At 37.4% G+C, this 20,237-nt stretch overlaps 1 protein-coding gene across 1 annotated transcript in view; it reads left to right on the top strand.

Moving 5' to 3' along the window:
• The window catches only part of LOC150100708 (fatty acid hydroxylase domain-containing protein 2), a 122,499-nt gene that overhangs the window by 10,742 nt on the left and 91,520 nt on the right, over positions 1-20,237 (top strand). The window lies entirely within an intron of this gene.

Here is a 20,237-nt window from a genome sequence, read left to right as displayed (position 1 = left end):
TTCACAACTCTACATGCAAAAAAATCTGCTTCTCACTCCCCTGCTTACATCTTCCTTATATAACTTCCAGGAATGATCTCTGGTTCTCTCCCTGATCTCCCACCATTTTCTGTAAAACCTCTTCAACCTTGATCCTACAACAACCCCTTACTAACTTGTAGGTCTCTATCATATCACCCCCTCTTCCTCCTATCTGCTAGACTCTGTAAATTGCATCTTCTTAACCTTTCCTCATATTCGACATTCCAGAGATCAGAAACTACCTTAGTCAGTCGCCTCTGGATCCTTTCCAACATCTCTTAATCCTTTTGAAAACCAGTGACCAAATCTGTGCACAGTAAACCATGTGTGGTCTAATCAGAACCTTATACAATGGAACAAGAATCTCCTTATTTCTACAAGTCATTGTCCTTCATCATTCCCAGAATTCATTGTTGCCCTCACAATTTTGGCAATGTGCCCCTAAATTTCAGATCCTTATACACTATCACTCCAAGATCTCTTATTTCCTCCACCTCCAACAATATATCCCCACCAAGCGTAAATTCTTAAATTAAATTCTACATCCCATCTTTGTTTCCCTAATTTTAAAACATTTTGCAACAATAAACTGGAATCCCCATTCATGTGCTCATTCATTCAATCTATTCAAGTCTTCTTGTAAGGCCACAACATCTTTTCTACTCTTCATAGTTAATCCCAGCTTTGCATGATCTGCAAACAACTGAATATCCCCATTCAAATCTTTGCCAATATCATTAACATACAGGTTAAACAGCAGTGGCCCTAAAACAGACTCCTGAGGCATGTCACTAGTGACTTTCCTCTTCCAGGATATTTCTACCCCATACAGAACTTGCTGTCTAATGTACTAATCTAATATATCCCATCCTCTCTAGTTTGACTATCAACTTATCATTCGGTAAGCTATCAAAAGCCTTTGCATGATGGCATCATTGGACAGGGATACTACTGTGTATCCCTGTCCTCTGTCCAATGATGCCATCACCTTATTGTAATAAGTAGGTAGATTACTAAAACATTACCTCCCTTTAGCAAATCCATGTTGCCAACCCAATTCTGGATCCTAGTTCTCACCAGCTTCTCCAACACCTTAACCACAACATCTGATGATAGGCCTATAATTTTATGCTTGAATTCTATCACCTCCCTTATGAAGCAGCACAATCTTGGCCTCCTTCCTTTGGAACTTGATCCAGTGCAAGACTCATATTAAAAAAATATGTCAAGGCAGATGCCAACTCCCTGGCACATTTCAAAATACTTGGTGATATATTGGCAAGTCCCGCAGATTAACATCAAGTTTGCTCAGTTCCTCATCAACTGCTTTCAAACTCTTCATGATGTCACATTCACAAGAATGAAAGAACTTTATGAATTGCTCATTGAGTATCTGCACTATACTTTCACAGCAATTGTTCTTATACAGTTAATCCAATCAATGTCATCCTTCCATAGTCATTCTTTTTTTTGCTGCTACATATCGAATATCAAATATATCAATAATAATAAGCAGCAATATTCGATATTGCTGCTACATATCAAATATCAAAAATAATCCCTAGGATTATTTTTGGCTTCATTAGCTAGCTGCTGCTCATACTTCACTTTTGCTACCCTTACCAACCAAGTCACCTTCTTTGCTGTGTTCTTTGTAAACCTCATACAATTGATTATTGCCACTTCTCTTATGCCTTCTCCATAATGCCTTTTTCCTCTGTATTGCATGCTTAATCTCTTCATCTATTTCACACCTATCTTATTTAACCTTCTGATCCTTTGAATACATTTAGACATTGCTTCTACTAGACAGTTCTTGAATATATCCCCCAAGCTGCATTGATCACATTTTCAGCTAACTCCTCATTCCATGCTACACCTGTAAGCTGTCTCCTGAGCTCCTCATAATCACCATCCTTGTAGTTCTACATATACCCTTTTCTCATAGAGGTCCTCACTCTGCTAGCAACCACCCAGTTGGTTGCTAGCAGAATGAGGACCTCCAGTTGAGGATCTCAACTGGAGGGTGATTTGACACCTCATTTATAATTATATCCTCTGATGAGATGATCAAATCCAAGGTCCTCAATCTAAACAGAGCTGTGAATGCCCACAATTGCTGGGCATTCAAGACGCAAAACCCACATGCAATCCAACAAATTCCTTTGCATTCATCCAAAGGCGCAGGTTTATAGCTTCATTTATCATGGGACCATTCTTTGAAGACATTTGCCAGTTGGGGCCTGTGACCTGCTCAGTTACTGCCAAGAGGTATTGCAATATGATGAACAATTTTGTTGTATCACAGATACTGCAGCACCTGTGCATAGATTCAATTAGTTTCATGCAGGATGGGGCCCCTTCACACATTGGTCGATCCATACAGGAGGTTTTTCGAGAACATTTCGCAGAAACCATAGTGGGCAGCATTGTGTTTCCTACTGCATGACAGTCTCTCATTCACCTGATCTCACCCCCCGTGACTTCTGGCTCTTGAAATTTCTCAAAGACAGGGTTTATCAGGATCATTCTGATAACTTGCCAGTGCTTAAAGATAGCATAACACAGCATGTATTCAACATCAGTCCCAACTAGCTGCATTCTGCCATTGAATACACTGCAAAGGATGCAGTTTGTAACATACCAGGAAGGATACCACATGCAGTCAATGAATGCATAACGGAAGTGAATAGAAATGTGTTATTTATTGTTAGTTATGTATTGGTACAGCAAGTCACAGGGTGAGATCAGGTGAACGAGAGACTGTCATGCAGTAGGAAACACATTGCTGACCACTATGGCTTCTGCAAAATGTTCTTGAAAAACCTCCTGTATGGATCTATCAATGCGTGAAGGGGATCCCCATCCTGCATGAAACTAACTGAATCTATGCACAGGTGCTGCAGTAACAGTATTTCTAGCAGGGTGGCCTCTTGTGGGAATGGGTACTTGGGAAAAGGGGGACGACATCAGGTAACACTGAGCCCAGTGGAGTCTAGAGGGGATAATGCTGGGCATAGAATAATGGCATTTTTATGCTTTACACCGATGCCAGGAGTATCTGTAATAAAGGAGAGGAATTGATGGTGCTGATAGCATCAGCCTGGCCAAAGATTATTGGGATCACTGAGATGTGGTTGACAGAAGAGGATATAATAACAGGAATAGAAGTAGCAGGGTATAGCATTTTTCAACAGGATAGGAAGAGAAAGCGTGGTGGTGGAGTACTGCTTATGATATAGTGATGACCTATGTCCTCTAAGAGTGAAGGCTTTGGAAGGAAGTGACACTAATGATTTTGAAAGCATATGGTATGAGGTAGAGGTCGGCAGAACAGGATATTTAGTGGGGTGTTGCTACAGACCAAGGAGCACAGAGGGTGGGGACTAGGAGATGTTTAGACAGTTGAGCTTGGCAAGTGCAAGAAGAATGATTGTTATGGGAGATTTTAACTACAGCAGTATAAATCAGGGAGAGGAAGATGCATGTAGCAATAAGGGAATGGAATTTCTAGAATTCTTGAGAAACAAAAGTCTTAGGCAACATGTAATAGATGGAACAAGAGGTTCAAGAGTTTTGGATTGGTCATAGCATCAGAAGAGTTGATAATAACTGAGATGACATCTCTCCCACCAGTTGGAGAGAGTGACCATGTTGTTTTGACTTGGAAAATGAATAGACATGCAGGAGTATCAAAGAGACAGGAACGTATGTGGAATTATAAGGCAGGTGATTATAATAGTCTAAGGCGTCAACTTGGGGAAGTTTCATGGAAGGAGGAATTGGAAGGTCTGGATATCATTAGTGCGTTGGAAATTGTGAAAGAATATTTGTTAGCAGCAGTAGTAAGCTGTATTCCATAAGTGAAGAAGAGGACACAATTTGGAGTAAAGTGGATGACAAACAATATTAAACAGGAACTGCATGCAAAAAAGAGGCTATGGAAGAGATATAAGGAGACAGGTGAAGAGCAGATGCATGAAAAGTATAAGACACAGGCCAGGAGAGTGACCAGTATGGTGAGGAAGACAAAACTGGAATATGAGAAGAGATTGGCCCTAAGATCCAAAGAAAATCCTAGGGAATTTTTTAGCTATGTGGCCAGTAGGAGGAGAAATGACTGTGGAAGATTGACATTGAGGGATAAAACGGGAATACAGTGACTGATGCAGAGGGCATAGTGGAATTGTTCAATGAACACTATTGGAGTATTTCATCCTGGAGAAGTAAATTTTAATACTAGAGGGATAGGGTAGGTTCGAGATTTAGAGGTGCAGGAGGAGAGTGTGTTCGAGATGCTGAGTACTCTGGATGTCAGTAAAGCTGTGGGACTGGATGGTATTTCACCATGAGTTTTGAGAGAATGTGCTAAAGAATTGATAGTTCCTTTGATCTGGCTTTTCAATGAAAGTCTGGCTATGGGAAAGGTGCCCAGGGAATGGAAGGAAGGTAGTGCCATTGCATAAGGGTGGTAGCAGACTGGAAGTGTCTAATTATAGGCCAGTTTGTGTGTCATCAGTAGTTGTTAAGATCTTGGAGAAATTAGTGAGGGACCGTATACAGCATACAGGGCTCACTACTGGGACCTATACTGTTTAACCGTTATATCTGTGACATTGTCAGTGGATTGCAGGGGGATATTCAGTTGTTTGCAGATGATACAAAGCTGGGAAGGGTTATTAGTAATGGTGCAGATGTGGTAGCCCTGCAAGAGGATTTGAATAAGCTAGACAGATGGGCAAATGAATGGGGGTGCCAGTTTAATGCAGCAAAATGTAAGGTCTTGAGGTTTGGAACACATAGATGGGACGCTGCATACTCTATTGGAGGAGCTATACTGGAGGAAGTAGGGGAGAAAAGAGATCTAGGGTTGATGATCGATAGAAACCTGAAATTTAGGGGAGACATATTGCAAAGGTGGTGAAGGTAACAGAGGATTGCTGCAATAATGAGAAGGACACTGGCCTGCAGAGATAAGAGTTATCATTCCGTTGTAGAAGACTCTGATCAGACCACACTTAGACTATTGTCCACAGATTTGGTCCCCTGAATTTGAAGTGGATAAATTGAGTGTGGAAAGGGTACAAAGATGGATAACAAAGATGGTTTCAGGACTGTACAAGGATAGTTATGAGGATCGGCTGAGGGAATGTGGACTGCTGAGTTTGGTGGATAAGGAGAGGTGATATGATTGAGACCTTTAAGCTGTTGAGAGGTGGTTACTGGTTGACACTGGGGAGTTCTTTCGCTTGGTTGAATAGTGTGAAGGAGCGATGACATGGGGCCATCCCTGGAAGTTACGAAAGGAAACTGTGAGCAAGACGGTGAGGAGTGGTTTCTTTGCATGGAGGATGGTTGAACCATGGAATGCATTGCGTGATAGAGTGGTGAGAGCGAGAACATGCAAAAAGTTTGAGGAGTGGTATGATAGACTTGGTGTTTCCTAAGAGGGACCTCCCGTGATGAGTCTTTTGACTCCATGGAGGCCTGAATAATAATAATTATTTGTGTTGCTTTTCTCCTTCTTACACACATGCACAATAATTATTATATCTACATTCATTACATCATTCAAGTACCCTGGTGGTGAATTTTGGAAATACTTTTCTTTTTTTTTCTCTCAGATATCACCTCCACATGATGCACAATGTATTCGTGCAAAGTTTTGCAGTATTTGAATCACTGAGTGGCACTCCTCAAGGCCTTAAACAGAGATACTTTAATTTTGATCACCCTGTATATAATCAAGAATTCTTAAGGAGATTTGGTGCAGCATTTTATGAGTTCAGCAAATTATTAGTATTTTGAACAAAAAAGAATACAGTTTTTTAGATGCTCAGGAGGGTATTGATGCAATATATTTATGCCAAGATAAGCTTTGTGAAAGTCAGCCCAAGAAGAACTGATCTTGAAAGGATCATTGAAATATCATTCCAACTAAGAATAAGAAGGATCTTTCTTGCAGGTAATAAGACAGGAATGTGTTTTATTAGTGCTGAAATTCACAAAGTTGTGTTTTTCCCACTTGACAGTGGTATGTCATTCAGTTTTTAAGACATTGGTTATGTAAGAATTTTAAACTTCAATCATTTGAGTACTGCAAGATTTCTTAAATGGTAAAAAGGAATGAAGAGTACGATCATATCCCATATGATAGTACATGGGAAGAGTAATATCCATCATATGCTGCCTCAGGTAATTATTCCTTAGACTGCATGTGTGTGTGTGTGTGTGTGTGTGTGTGTGTGTGTGTGTGTGTGTGTGTGTGTGTGTGTGTGTGTGTGTATTGATATATATATCATTACGCTTCTGTCATGCACCATAATAATTACTCACCCTCCACTCATTGAGTTTATTTGCCATTGCATACTGTCCATATCATCCTTTGCATCTCCTGGTCTGTCTCACACCAGGTAGCTTCAGATGCATTATTTTCAGCTTTCTGACCTTCAGCTGAACGTCTTACTCATTTTGGCTATAGTTCATCCGATGCCAACAGTATACCTCCCTCCATTCTTTTTGCTCCATATTCTTCTGAAAATGCTATAACCCTCACATTCTATCTCATTAACTATATCATCTTCTATCAGCTATGTCTGACTGATGTCAGACAGCTAATTGCTCATCTGTAGCACAGTTGGAAGAACGTGACATTGCATCCTGATTCTCATTGTGATGAGAGGAATCTTTATGTGGACTTTTTCAGTTGAAGGTGAATTAATTGATCCCATATGGATGTAGCAGCATTTTTTTCTCCCAGAAACCTGGGTTTTTCATTCTGCACATAGGCAAATCAGCCAAGAAAATACAATTAACAGACAAAAATATTATTGGTGGTGGCAGGGAGTAGATGGCATGTGTTGATAGTAGTGTGTAGTTGTAGGATTAAGTAGGAATATAGTGAGTTGTGTATAGTGGAGTAGCATGTCCTCTCATGAGGAGTTCCTGGTTGGACTCCTTAGAGGTGTCACAATAATAATAATAGTAATAATGCCAATAACTTTTGGTCAAGAGGAACTAACCAATGCCCAAAACTCCTCCTGCTTCTTCCGAATGCTCCTGGCATTAGTTTACATAGTATGCAATATCCCTCCCCCAGGCCCATGACTATCCTTACGCTTCATATTAACTATCCTATTCTGGTTTGTTACCAGCAATGCTGAGTTATGCATTTTTGTACATTCTCACCCTCATTTGCCTTAGTGGTATCTACAGACTCATTGAACAGCCCCCCCCCCCACTCAATAGCTTTAGTTGCCTTGATTTTGCACCTCTAGTCTCACTTCATTCAACAGCACTTTTTCTAAACTCTGAATACCAAATCTATTCAACTGCATGCTTCAAATCCTTTCTTTTGTCTGTCAAACTCACTTCACATGTCCACAAATTGCACATCATTCCTCCTATATAACCTATGCATTGACTCATTCACTATCATAGCCCTCCTTCTCATCTCACCTGTCACACCTTAGCAATACTCACTAATTCTCTTACTGTTGCATTTTGCTACTTTCAGTAGCTCTTTCATGTCCTTCTCATACTATACTTGACTCCTTTTAAATAATTTATTTCTGCAAAAGCAATCACTTTTTCCCTTTTGCATCCTAATAGCCTTACTAACGTTGTTGATCTTTTGCACCATAGAAGCACAATTTCATCACCTCGTCAAACACACTTCTTATCATGGAATTATGCTCTCTTTACTTTTCCTTTCTGTTTTCATACCCTCTTCTTTCTGTTCTCAACTGTGCCACTTGCCAGACATTTCAACATTCACTCAAGCTCACACCCCATCCTGTGAAGGACTTTGCACAAGTGTGCTCTCTCTCATTCCTGCCAACTCTTCATTCTGTCATACATCTACTGCTTCAACCTCTTGACCAAACTCACACTTCTGATACTCACTTTCATAACATTCTCAGCACACTTTCTCTCGACTCACTTTTGAACCAAGGACCACTTACTTTTAGCAAAGAGTACATTTCAGAGCTATTTCAGTGCATTAAGTCCTTCAGATTGAATTCCTCAACTTTGGACACCATTGTTCTACTTCCCATCAATACCATGTGCTGTGCAGTGAATTTACCATACAAAATTACTTATACTTAAAAAGAAAATTAACCTAAATCTAATTAAAACCACACAATATAGTCTACTTCTAATTCTGTTTATAACCAATATCAATAGTTTTTTAAATAAACAGCTTGGATTTCAGGAGCAGTGTAATGTGGGAGCTTCTACTAGATGCCATGTATTATTCTCTTAAATTGATATGTTATTATTATTATTATTATTTCATGACACCTCCAAGGAGTCCAAAGACTCATCAAGGGAGGGCATCTACTCTCTAACTCTCCTTCTCCATCATCTACACCAACCAAATGAAATGGTTTGAAACAAAGAAAATTGCATGCTTTATGCTGGAAGTGTGTTGCACTCCTTGTAGTATTCTATCATTAAAATCTTTAAGATAAGTTATTTTTCAGAAATTGATTTAAATTTAAGCCATCTGTTCTTTTGCCGTGAAAAGATTTCATAGGACTTGAGCCACTTCAAAGAATAGTCTATATGATTTAAAACTTGATTTATGGATTAGCTGAGTAATTGATTATTTTTTATAAGTGCATGATGAGCTATTACATTCTTGGATTGATCCATTGGTTTGTAAACTGTTCTAATTTGGTAACAGTTTACCTAATTTTGTGACATTTAGGTAGCCTAATTTTTATCTTTATATACAGGGCTCCAGAAATACCTTAAACCTACTGGTCTCAGAAATATTTTACTTGTCCATAGTATGAATTATGGTGTGTGTGTGTGTGTGTGTGTGTGTGTGTGTGTGTGTGTGTGTGTGTGTGTGTGTGTAATCAATATTTCAATTTCAGCAACAAAGAGAAGATTTCTAACAGAATTTAAAACTAAATAGATATAACTGCATTTCAATTTCAGCCACAAAAAGATCTCTAGCATAATTTAAAACAGCTAAATTCAAATTATGTGCAATAATTTGTAAAATCTGTCATGTCTCTTTGATTTTGGCCACTAGTCCATTATTTTTTCTTCAGTACATTACATGCTACTTCAGTTCCATTGCCTGCTAATCAATTAATTACTAGTCTTCAAAGAAGAAGAACTTGTTCATTTCAGTCTCTTATCTATCAAAATACACTACAACTGAGTCTCCTAGAAGACCCAGATTCCATTAGTCTTCTTCTAGAAGAAGACTCACTAATGGAATCTTTGATTTCTTGAAGTAATTTTTATTTAATGACGTCAACAGTAGCCAACACAAATTCTTCACATTTCATGTCATCTTGATACTGTTCTACTACTGAGTCTATGATGTTTTTGAAGTCAGCAAATAGTTTATTGAATTTAACTTTATGGTAGACTGTATTAAAAAGGCACTTCAGGTGTTCAAACATTTTAGAATACATCTTTCTTTGGAAAGCAGTTAGAGGTGTGTTTTTTCCCTGTGATTCATTGCCTAGTCTGTGTCAGCATTTGTTTGTGAAAATTGAATGTCTCATGAAACATAAATGTCTCCACTTTAAAAAAAGGATGTATGCATTCTGTAATATGTGCAACTTTGTCTTTGTAGCACAACTATCTGAATTCCTTGAGTTATTTGTCTTGAAAGTACATTTTGATTGTTTTTATTTGATGACAAAACTCTTTTCTCCTATGTTTTTAATATTTTTTGGTCCCTTCACATTCAATTTTGCACTTCACAAAATTACAAGGTAGTTTGCATCATTTCCTTTCATTTATTATCCATAATGAAGGGTGAATTTATTTAAATTATCCATAAAAGTAATTCAATAGGAATAACAAATAAGTTTACAAAAACAACAGAAAATGATCAACACTAAGAACAGAACCAGACTAATTTTTTACTATGTGATTACAATAACCTGATCGGGTCTCCAAGTTGTCTTTGTAAGATAATTGTAGTTTTTTTTTTAAATAACCCAATTAAAAAGCATTTTATATTTCATTATGTATGTTTAAGTATATAATTACACAAAGCTAATTTATGTTGTGAATTGTGAAAAGAAGCTTACTACATCTAATACCCAATTATAGAGAGTGGCAGAAAGACCGAAGGATGGCAATTTGTTTAGTAGGCCTCAGTGCCACGTGCAATCGAAAACTTTAAATGTCAAGGGCAACAGAACCAGTTTTTTCAAATCTTTCCATGGTACATGTCCAGTGCTGGGTGATGTAAGCTATGAGGTACTGTGGATCTTGAATGGTGGAATCCATACTGGGTGTACTTATTAATTGAAGGACCTCTAAGTAACGGAGGAGTTGATTATTAATGACTTTCCATTATTTTGGAGAGGACAGATTATGGCAGTTGGTTGGTAGTTTGATGGTTGACTTCTATCACCATTTTTAGGAATAGGATGGATTATGAGATTGCTTCCATGCATTGGGATAAGTACTGAATGTGTATAATAGATTGTAGAGACAATGCAGGATGGGTGTTTGCTCTGGAGCACATTGCTTGAGAACAGTTGGAAAAGTGCCATCAGGACTAGAAGACTTTTTAGTATCCAAGTTTAGTAGTTTTCTGATGACTTTTTGTCAAAAAAAAAACTAGGAGACATATGGTGCTTGGATTCTGGTATGGTTAGGGTGATTTTGTTTGGTCATCTAAATAGGAATTTGAGGAAAAGAGTGATGCCAGGATCTTCGGATGAAGTAACAGTGGTGCTGTCAGGATGAGAGGAGAGCAGAAGTTGCATCCAACAGCCTTAGCAAGGGAGAAGGCATGGCTTCCATTTGGACAGGAGGTGAGATTTCTGCTAGTGACCTTTATGAAATTGGATTTGGATCTGCTGATCGCTGATTTACATATGTTACATGCTTTGGTATAGGCAGAGTATGAAGCTAGAGTTCTTGATGCAAGCAACGTGCAGTAAGCTGCATTTTTTTCTTTGTTTTAACATCTTTTCAGTTGAATCAGGGTTGGAAAGCAGATGAGGATTATAGGCTGAATGGGGGATGATGGCCTCATTTCAATACGAATAATTTCTGTGACTCATTCACAGCAGGTGTTAGGGTCTGATGTGTGGAAGAGTCTGACCAACGAAAAGAGTAGAAATTCTAGAGGTCATCCTAGTTATTTCCTTCGTAGTGTCAGAGAATGCGAGGTTGTGAGTGGTAGGAGGGGCATTCTGTGAGACAAGATTGTGGTCTGAGTTGCTGAGAGGAGGGGTTGACCTCTACAGTATATCTGGAAGAAGAACTGGTCAAAAAGAGATCCAAATTATTTGGAGAGTGAAGTGGGTTATCAGGGATTCGAGAGGGTAGATGTAAAATTTGTGTTAGGACATAACTTATAGCAAAGACCTTCTTGTCCTGTTCGGTCAGTGGTGTTGGAGTAGGGGAGCCTGTTGAAATTGTGAATGTTTATGTCACCCAGGAAGGTCACCTAACTATTTGGATAGTTGGATTGTAGGTGGTCTCGTTTCATGGAAAGAAATGTGAAGAGATCTTAGTGGTTATTACCGTATTTACTCGAATATAACTCGCACCCCTGATTTTACTTTACAAAAAAAGAAATTAAAAAGTTTTGCATATACCTCTCACACAAAAAATGTTTAAACACATTCATGTTGGGGCGATAACTCACTCTCTTTGGTAAACAACACACCCTACCCGACACCACTATACTGCAGATGCAAGAAAAACAACTAGTTTTATTGTATCACTGAATAAGGTACAGAAACATTTGCAGTTTGTGTAATATATATTCTTAACAAATAGTGCAATTAGAGACAACTGTGATTAAAAACGGCACTAACTAATGAATCGCATGACCCCTTCCACTGAAACTATGCTGTATAGACTCGAGCAAAACCATATGTTTCACCGGAAACACGGTATCTAACTAAAAACTGTTGTCCAATTTTTCAATTACATGAAATACGTGTTTGTTTGATTGCATTTGAAATTTTTGATATCATTATGACAGATCAAAGGCTAACTTTGAAGTTTATTACTATGAATTGAAGCATTCCACATAATGTGTGTGTGTGAGTTTGCCAGCCAGCTCGAATGCAAACAAGCAGCAATAAAATTCAACCGAAGGGTTATAACTTTGTGTGAGTTGAGCCCGCCAGTAAGGAGAAGTTCTGCCGGAACGATAAACAGACAAAACACCATCCCATCATGAATGTGTTAAAACTAAGAAATGTATAGTGAATGTTGTTATGACAGTTTCAGATATTATGGAATTCGGCTGAAGAGAATTAGCATTTCAACTCAACAGTTGTTGGTTACCTTTGTCTTCGGATTGCTTGATCTTTTGTTAATACCACATCAATCATATGCACGTCTTCATAGCTGCTCTACTGGCCTACCATTGCTGTCTGTTTCACGCTCTACTTTAACTTCTCATTAGTCATTCGTGAAGGATTGTTCATTACATATCTCAAGTTTTGTAAATTACTCGTAATTTTTGCTTGAAATAATGTGAAAGAAGATGATGCTATTTGGGTAGATGACTTTGATGATGCACACAAAGAAACCACTCTCAAGTCCGGAAGTAGCAATTGCAAATAGTAGACTCTTGGTAAGTCATACCCATTTTTTTTCCTGAAAACGTTACTTTCTGAAAATCCCCGCATATATCTCGAACCACAATTTTTTAGCTTTAATTTTTGGGGAAAAAGTGCAAGTTATATTTGAGTAAATATGGTAGTGTTTGAAGAAAAGTAAATGCAACAAATTAAAATTACTAAATGGAGAAAGGAAACCTTGAGCCAGAGAAGATCAAAAGCAGTGGATTCTAAATTAGCCATTCTCTTGCGGGCTTGCCTTTTCTCATGCAAAAGAGATCCTGGATCACCTCATTTAATACACAGATCACTAGACAAGATCAGATCTTTTTGTTTGGACTGTTTATCTCTGGTCTTTCTTGGCATAAACACATCGCATCAATATCCTCTTCAGCATCTGAGAAACTTAGCATTCACAAACATGAAATGAAATTAAGAACAGCTGGTCTGCACAAAGAGATTGAATAAGATGCTAAATATAAAGGAAGATGTAAGTGTATAAATCCATGTTGACTTTGTAATTTATTTTTATCATTTCAATATAAAATTTATTTAGATGATGAGAGGATTCTGGTTGAAGTTATAAATTTGAACAAAACTAAAGTTTCCTCTCAACTGGATACCCAGTTTTTTCATAATATGTGAGATAGTATGCTGGCATTCTGTTTTGTTCAAGCACCTATTTTAAAATCCAATCAACTCTTCACTATATGCAAATCCATCCATGTTTAGAATACTGCTCACATGTTTGGGATGTTGCACTTAAAACTTCCTTAAAATCCTTGATACTGTCCAGAGGCAAGCAGTTAGGTTCATAGATGATCCCTCTCTTACAGACTCGCTTCAGTCCCTATCTCACAAGTGCAGTGTTTCAGCACTGTCTATTCTACAAGTATTTCCATGGTCATTGCTCCTGTGAATTGGCCATCATTCCTTCACTTTCTGTTTCACTTGTTAATACAAGAGCTGCAGCTACCCAGCACTCCTTTACCATGTAACTGCAAACACACTGAACCTGCTTCTATTCATCCTTTTTTTATTCTGTCTTCTGGAACAGCATTTCTCAAGAAGTGTTCCAAAACAACTGCAACCTGCGACTTTTCAAAATAAATAAACTTCTGTCTCCTTCCTCATCCACACTCCACATACAGCACTGTTGTGCTTAGAGGTCCCTCAGTCTCTTGTGCACGGGATCAGTATTTAACAAAAAAAAAAAAAAAAAATTCTCATCAACTTAAGAGTTACAGAGAGTATTGGGAGAATTACAATTGGCAGTTAAACAAATGAAAATTGGTCTTCTTAAATTAATTTTTTTTGTTATGTTTAATGATATTTCTGATTTTTATAAGAATGTTGATGACTTGAAAGTTATGCAAAATAAAATGTTTGAAAATACTTGACTCTTTATTTCAAATTAATCTGTGGATTCAGGGTAGCCTTCAGTTTAACAGAGGGTGAGAGATGAATAGTGTCATCTGTTGTCAAAAATATGAATTACTTCATATTTTGGAAGCAGCAGCAAGATACCTTTGAGAGGAGCTCTATGCAAACTAACTTTTGGCAGGGACAAACAGTATCTCCAAAGGAATTAACTTATTAAATTAATTACATAAGATGCATCTCCTGGTTGAAAGTAAAACTTTCTTTATTACATTCGTTGCAAGCCACCTGTGATCATATGACTTAATAATGAATGAGATGTTTGTAACCCATACGACCACAGGTGGCCTGTGATCATATGAGTTTTATGCAAAGAAAATAAGGCAATGCATTTAGAACAAGACTGAAAATTCACTTGCCTCTGATAAATCCACTCACTCACTTGGCATGGGCCGAGTGGGTGAGTGAATTTCTGGAAACCCTGCTTATATAGGTATTTAAATTAAATGCCATTGGAGTCTGATATTCCTGATGGAACAGTTGTCAGTTTTGTAATTAAATATATTATTATGTGACAATTACAATGAGTTCAAGGACTAATTGATGGAGGGCACCCTACTCTACTACGCACAACTCCCTGTGTCCATTGCTTAATTTACCAACTGCACAGAATGCTACTACCATCATATACACACATAACACTATCTACTACCCACCACCAATAATTTTTGTCTGTAAATTGTCTGTTCTCCTGACCAGTTTGCCTGTAATGTGGGATGAAAAACCCGTTTTCAGGAAAAAAAACCAATGATGACTGTAATTACCTGGTGGATAATAATAGTCCTCAATACCATCAGTTTCCTGATATTTACCTTCAAGGGATGTACAGGCTACTGTGACAGTACTACATGATGAAGTTTATTTTATTACTAATCTCCTGTCAGTAATTTTCCTCCAAATTAGTCTATTACTTATCAGCACTCCAGTATAGTCTTCTGAGCACTTCTGACTGAATCAATCTACTTACATCTTCCTCTGGATATGTTTCCTTCCATCTTGGCATCAAACACCTGCTTTGCTAGTATTCCTCCACCATTCTGTTTAAGTGATCATACCACCTTAGATGAGCCTTGTTCACACATTCTTGAGTTATCAATGTTAAGTTCCTTCCTGATATCTTCATTTTTAATATCATTCTGCCAGTGATGCTATCTGTTCAGGCCCTTAATTTTTCTTAGAACTCTAATATTTGTAGTTTATAATCTGTTGGAGTGCTTCATTTCTAACCCAACTCTCAGATTAACCTAAAATATAAAAACCTCAGATAAAATTAGTTTCAACATTGTTTTGCATAGTGCTAGTTTAGTGTTTCAGTTAATTTCTTGCTTATTCTGTATAAATTTATTAAAATGACTCCCCACCATACCAGCTTTGCTTGTTCTGTTGTATATTTCCATATTTAACTTTCCATCTCCACTAAATGTTGTTCCTAAATAGCTGAAATATTTTACTTGTTCAATAGGTTCTCCATTGAGAATGTAGCTGAAGTTTTCTGTTTCTACCTATTTTCATAGTTTTGGTCTTGTTATTGCTGATTTTCATGCCAGATTTGCTACAGCTGTTATTCAGCTTAGAAAAATCCTGGAGACTTGCACTGTATGTGTTTAGGAGTACATCATCACATGAATAAAGAGCTAAGTTTGATATCTGCAATTCTAATATCAAGTTTAATGCCTCTTTCTTTCATAATGTGATCAACATAGATTATGAATAAAAGTGGAGATTATATGCACCTTGTCTTACACCTGATTTACATCAAACTATCTTGTTTTTTGTTCAGTGCTGTGTATTGCTCTGTATACCCTTTTACCCCATTTAATTGTAGAGTTTTGAAGAGCTTTTCTCTGGATGCCTGGTCACATGTCATTTCCTCTACAAAATTTAAGTACAAATCATTGTTGTATACCCATGATTTCTATTTGTTGTAAAGGGAAAATCTGATCTTGAAAACCTCTGTTTGATCTGAACTCAGTTTGTTCTTCTCCAGTTTCTTTACTACAATTTTTCTCACCTCTTTTCAAATATGCTTACATAAATCGTACCTTTAACCTTAAAGTAATTTCTCTGTAATTCTCACATTCAGCTTTATGGCCTTTTTTTTATTGCTATTTAGTATTATTATTACTTTCAAGCTTCCATGGAGTCCACCAGAGGTCAAATATTCACAGACCACAATAACTATCATACCTTGCTTTGAACATATTCAATGTTGGAGCACTCGCCATCCATTCTGGCAACGTATTCTACTTGTTCACCCCAAGCAAAAAATCTATTTTTCACCTCTATACTCACATGACTCTTGTACAGCCTTGAGATTACATCACCCATTATCCTATGCAATAATTCCCCAGCATTTGTTCCTGCCAAGGACATGGATGTTTGTGATTGTCCTAACTATTTAACCGTATGTACTGCTGTAATCTGTGTCCTGGAGCAGTATGACTGTTGATGTCTTTGTGCCTCGATCACCTCCTTATCCGTACGTGTCAGTGTTCTTTACACTATAGAAGCAATTGTTTTGAATAACTCTTACGACCTTTGCAGTGTTTTCCCTGAACTTCAGTTCCCTTTCTACAAAGGTGCTGAGATCCCTTGCCTCCTCCACCACCTGAAGCAAAGTTCCTCCCATGTAGTAAACCTTGTTATTATTATTATATGACACCTCCAGAGAGTCCAAAGACTCATTGAGGAAGGGCACCTACTCTACAGCTCTGTCTCCACCACTCAATTCACCAACTACAAAGAACTGCAACTACAATCATCATCTATATCAACACCATCTACTGACCACCACCACCACTAGTAATTTCACAGACAATCACAAACATCCATGCCCACAGCAGGATTCGAACCTGCAGCCTTTTGGCTGGAGAGCAGATACACCAACCACTCTGCCAAGCAGGCCTTATTACATCTTCTCTGGCCAAAGTGTATAACTTTACACTTAGCAATATTGCAATGACATCCCAATTTTTCAGCCCAAAGCACCAACCATCAGCAACACATCAAAATTTCCTGATGTTACTATCCCTGATTAAGCATTATCAGCAAACGACTGAATATCTCCTTTCAAGCTGTGCACTTTATCATTGATATATAAGTTTAACAGCAGTGGTTCAAGAACAGAACCCTATGCCAGCCCACTAGGCACCTTCCTTTTTTGGGACACTGCATCTCCATACACAACTCTCTGGCTCCTATTAGTCAACCAGCCTTGTAATTGAGAAATATGAGGTTGAATGACTATTCAACCCCATATTTCTCAATTCCAACAGCAGTTTATCATGTGGTACTCAGTTAAATGTTTTACAAATACATTATTATTATTATTATTATTATTAAGAGAGATCTCCAGGGAGTCAGACTCATTGAGGGCAGCCACATACTACACACACCAACTATCATACTTATTCTTGAATTCATTCACACTGCTTGCACTCACAACATCCAATGGCAATTCATTCCAATCATACTCCACCCTCTGAGAGAAATATCTAGCCCCTGCACCCTTCTTGGTGGCCTTCATTCTCAGCTTTCAAGAATGCTCTCTTATTCTTTCCCCACCCTTCATAAATTGAAAAATTCCACCAATTGAAATCCTGTATGACCCTTTCAGAAGTTTGTAAGTCTCAATCATATCACCCCTCTTTCTCCTGTTTGCTAGTGTCTGCATTCTACTAATTCTCCATCTGTCTTCATAATCAGTATTCATTCCACAATCCTGATATCATTTTTAACACTCTCCTTTGCACTCTCTCCAATATCAAAATCACAACAGAAGCCAGGAGACCAGATCTGTGTGCAATAGTCCAAGTGAGGCCTTATGAAAGCCTTGTAAAGAGGCAAAATGACCTCTTACCTTTACATGTCAAGGTTAGTTTCAACATTGCAATTATTCTCTGAGTTGTATTTAGAATCTTTGCTACATGGCCTCTGAACTTTAGCTTCCTATCTACTAGCACTGCAAGATCCCTAGCCTCAGTTTCTTCAAGAATAATCTCACCAATATAATATGACATTGGATATCTAATCATGCCAAAGTGAGTGACTTTACATTTACTCACATTGAACTGACATCCATTTTCCGATGCCCACAATTCCAGCCTATTCAAATCATTCTGCAAGTACTGCATATCAGCAGCATTCTTGATTATCCTACCTATCTTTGCATCATCAGCAAATAGCTGTATGTCGCTTTTCAAATCCTTCCCAATACCATTAAAATTTTTTTTTTCAAATTTTTGCATAATTTACACTTTTTTTTAATTAAAACATCTTTGTTTTCTTCCCTTCTTTTATCTCCTTTAAGGTTCAGAACTCTGTTTTTCTTTCTGTATATTTGGTAGTAGAATAGAGTGCCCTCCCATGATGACTCCTTGAAGGTTCACCTTATAATAATAATTAGCAGATCAATGTAGCATGTTTATATATATATATATATATATCACTTATAATGATATTTCTATAAAATAGAATACCTTGGGAGAGTGAACTTTTCTTAGTATCTTTAAGTTGTATTTCTGAAGCCCTGCCTATACATATGGGTTTAAAAATTAATGAAATCAATAAATAAATAAATAAATAAATAAAAAATTAAGCTCTCATTTGCAAAACCATTGAAGTGTTCACTCAAAGTGAAACCTCTAAATATGGGTTTCTTTTGACTGAGTACTCTCATAGATTGGAAGGATGGACATTTAATGGTTAAATCTGAATCTTGTTGAGGACACAACATCTTGGAAACAATGACGACTCTTGTTATCAACTGTTATGTTGATAACATTGTCATCATTTAGGCAGGCTCAAATGAGGACATTTGAAAAACTGTCTTCATGGCCTGCATCCTAATATAAAGTGTACTCTTGTACTGGTAAAATGCAAGACATTACCTTTCCTTGATATTCTCCTAGAAGTCTCTGATGGTTCTAAAGTGTAAACTGTAGATAAAAGAAACAAAGATCTTTGTTACCTCATATATACCCTATACCTTAATGGATATAGGCTTAAAACAAGTCAACAAGATATTGAATAACAAGCAAGAATTCAAGGTTGCAGTAATGATTTCCTACATTTGCAATACCACTGACAATCTTTTTGTTTGTGACAAAGCTATGGCATAAAAGTAGCTTTCACTCTTCTTTACAAGTTCAGGTCTTAAAGCTTCCTAGGCCCCTCATCCTACCCACCCCCATCCTTAAAGAAACCAGCAGGCTACAAGATTCAGTGTTCTTATGGCATTTGCTATGTTGGCCAAACAGGATGTTCTGGAGAGAGATCTGCATCTCAGAGCATCTTAATGATGCTGAAAAGGAAAGAGAACACGAGTTTTCTTTTCTTTTTAGAAATGACTTGCATAACTGTTTTTGTAAGGAAATTCAAAGAGGCTTCATTAATGCTACATACACCTATGCAGTGCAGTAAAAACCAGGCTTAATACTGCACCAGGTTCAGTCTTCATTCATCAAAAATCTGACATCCATGGATCTGGACTATGACATGTATTACATTACAGAATGTGGCAGCACCAATTTTGGAGTGTTAAACATCAGTTGTCGTGTGGACTGTGACGGTATAAGTTAATTTTATATTTATTGTTAATAACAGCAGAAATGAAGTTTATGAGAAAAACTTCAAAGTATACTCTATTTGATCACAAAAGAAACGAAGAAATTATGAAGGAATTAAACCAAGAACCAGTAATAGAAAAAATTTTAAAAATATAAACATAAATGGATGGCACACGTTCAAAGAATGAAAACAGAAAGATTACCAAAACAAGCCTTAAAGTACAAGCCATTAGGAAAAAGAAAAGGACATCCTCTTAAAGGATTCATTGATGACTTCTAAGGCTATGCTAGGTTTAAATCCTTGATACGCATGATGATGGTGATATTTATTGTCAAGATATTATCTAATTTTTAGATTGGATGTTACTGAGTGATATTTGAGTGTGGAATGCGGTGTTTGGTTAAATTTCTTAGGCAGTATTACTTTAAATTCATTGTTTCTTGTTAGTGCTTTGGTGCAAAAATTGTGAAATGTAGATTGTTGCATAAGTCGGTGCAAAAGACAAGTAAAGTGAACGGCATAGATTTATCAAAAATGTACAGTGACATGAATGTAGTGTGTATGCATGGGAAGATGTGCCTTCCCATGCACATGTCATCCCATGCACAATCTTCCCATGCACATGTCAGATGTGCATGG

Source organism: Typopeltis vanoorti, chromosome 12 (genome assembly GCF_054136105.1).
Source record: "Typopeltis vanoorti isolate ZY-2024b chromosome 12, IOZ_Tvanoo_1.0, whole genome shotgun sequence".
NCBI classification, from domain to species: domain Eukaryota; kingdom Metazoa; phylum Arthropoda; class Arachnida; order Uropygi; family Thelyphonidae; genus Typopeltis; species Typopeltis vanoorti.
Note: the sequence above shows the minus strand (reverse complement) of the source record. Positions and strands in the feature narration are given on the sequence as shown.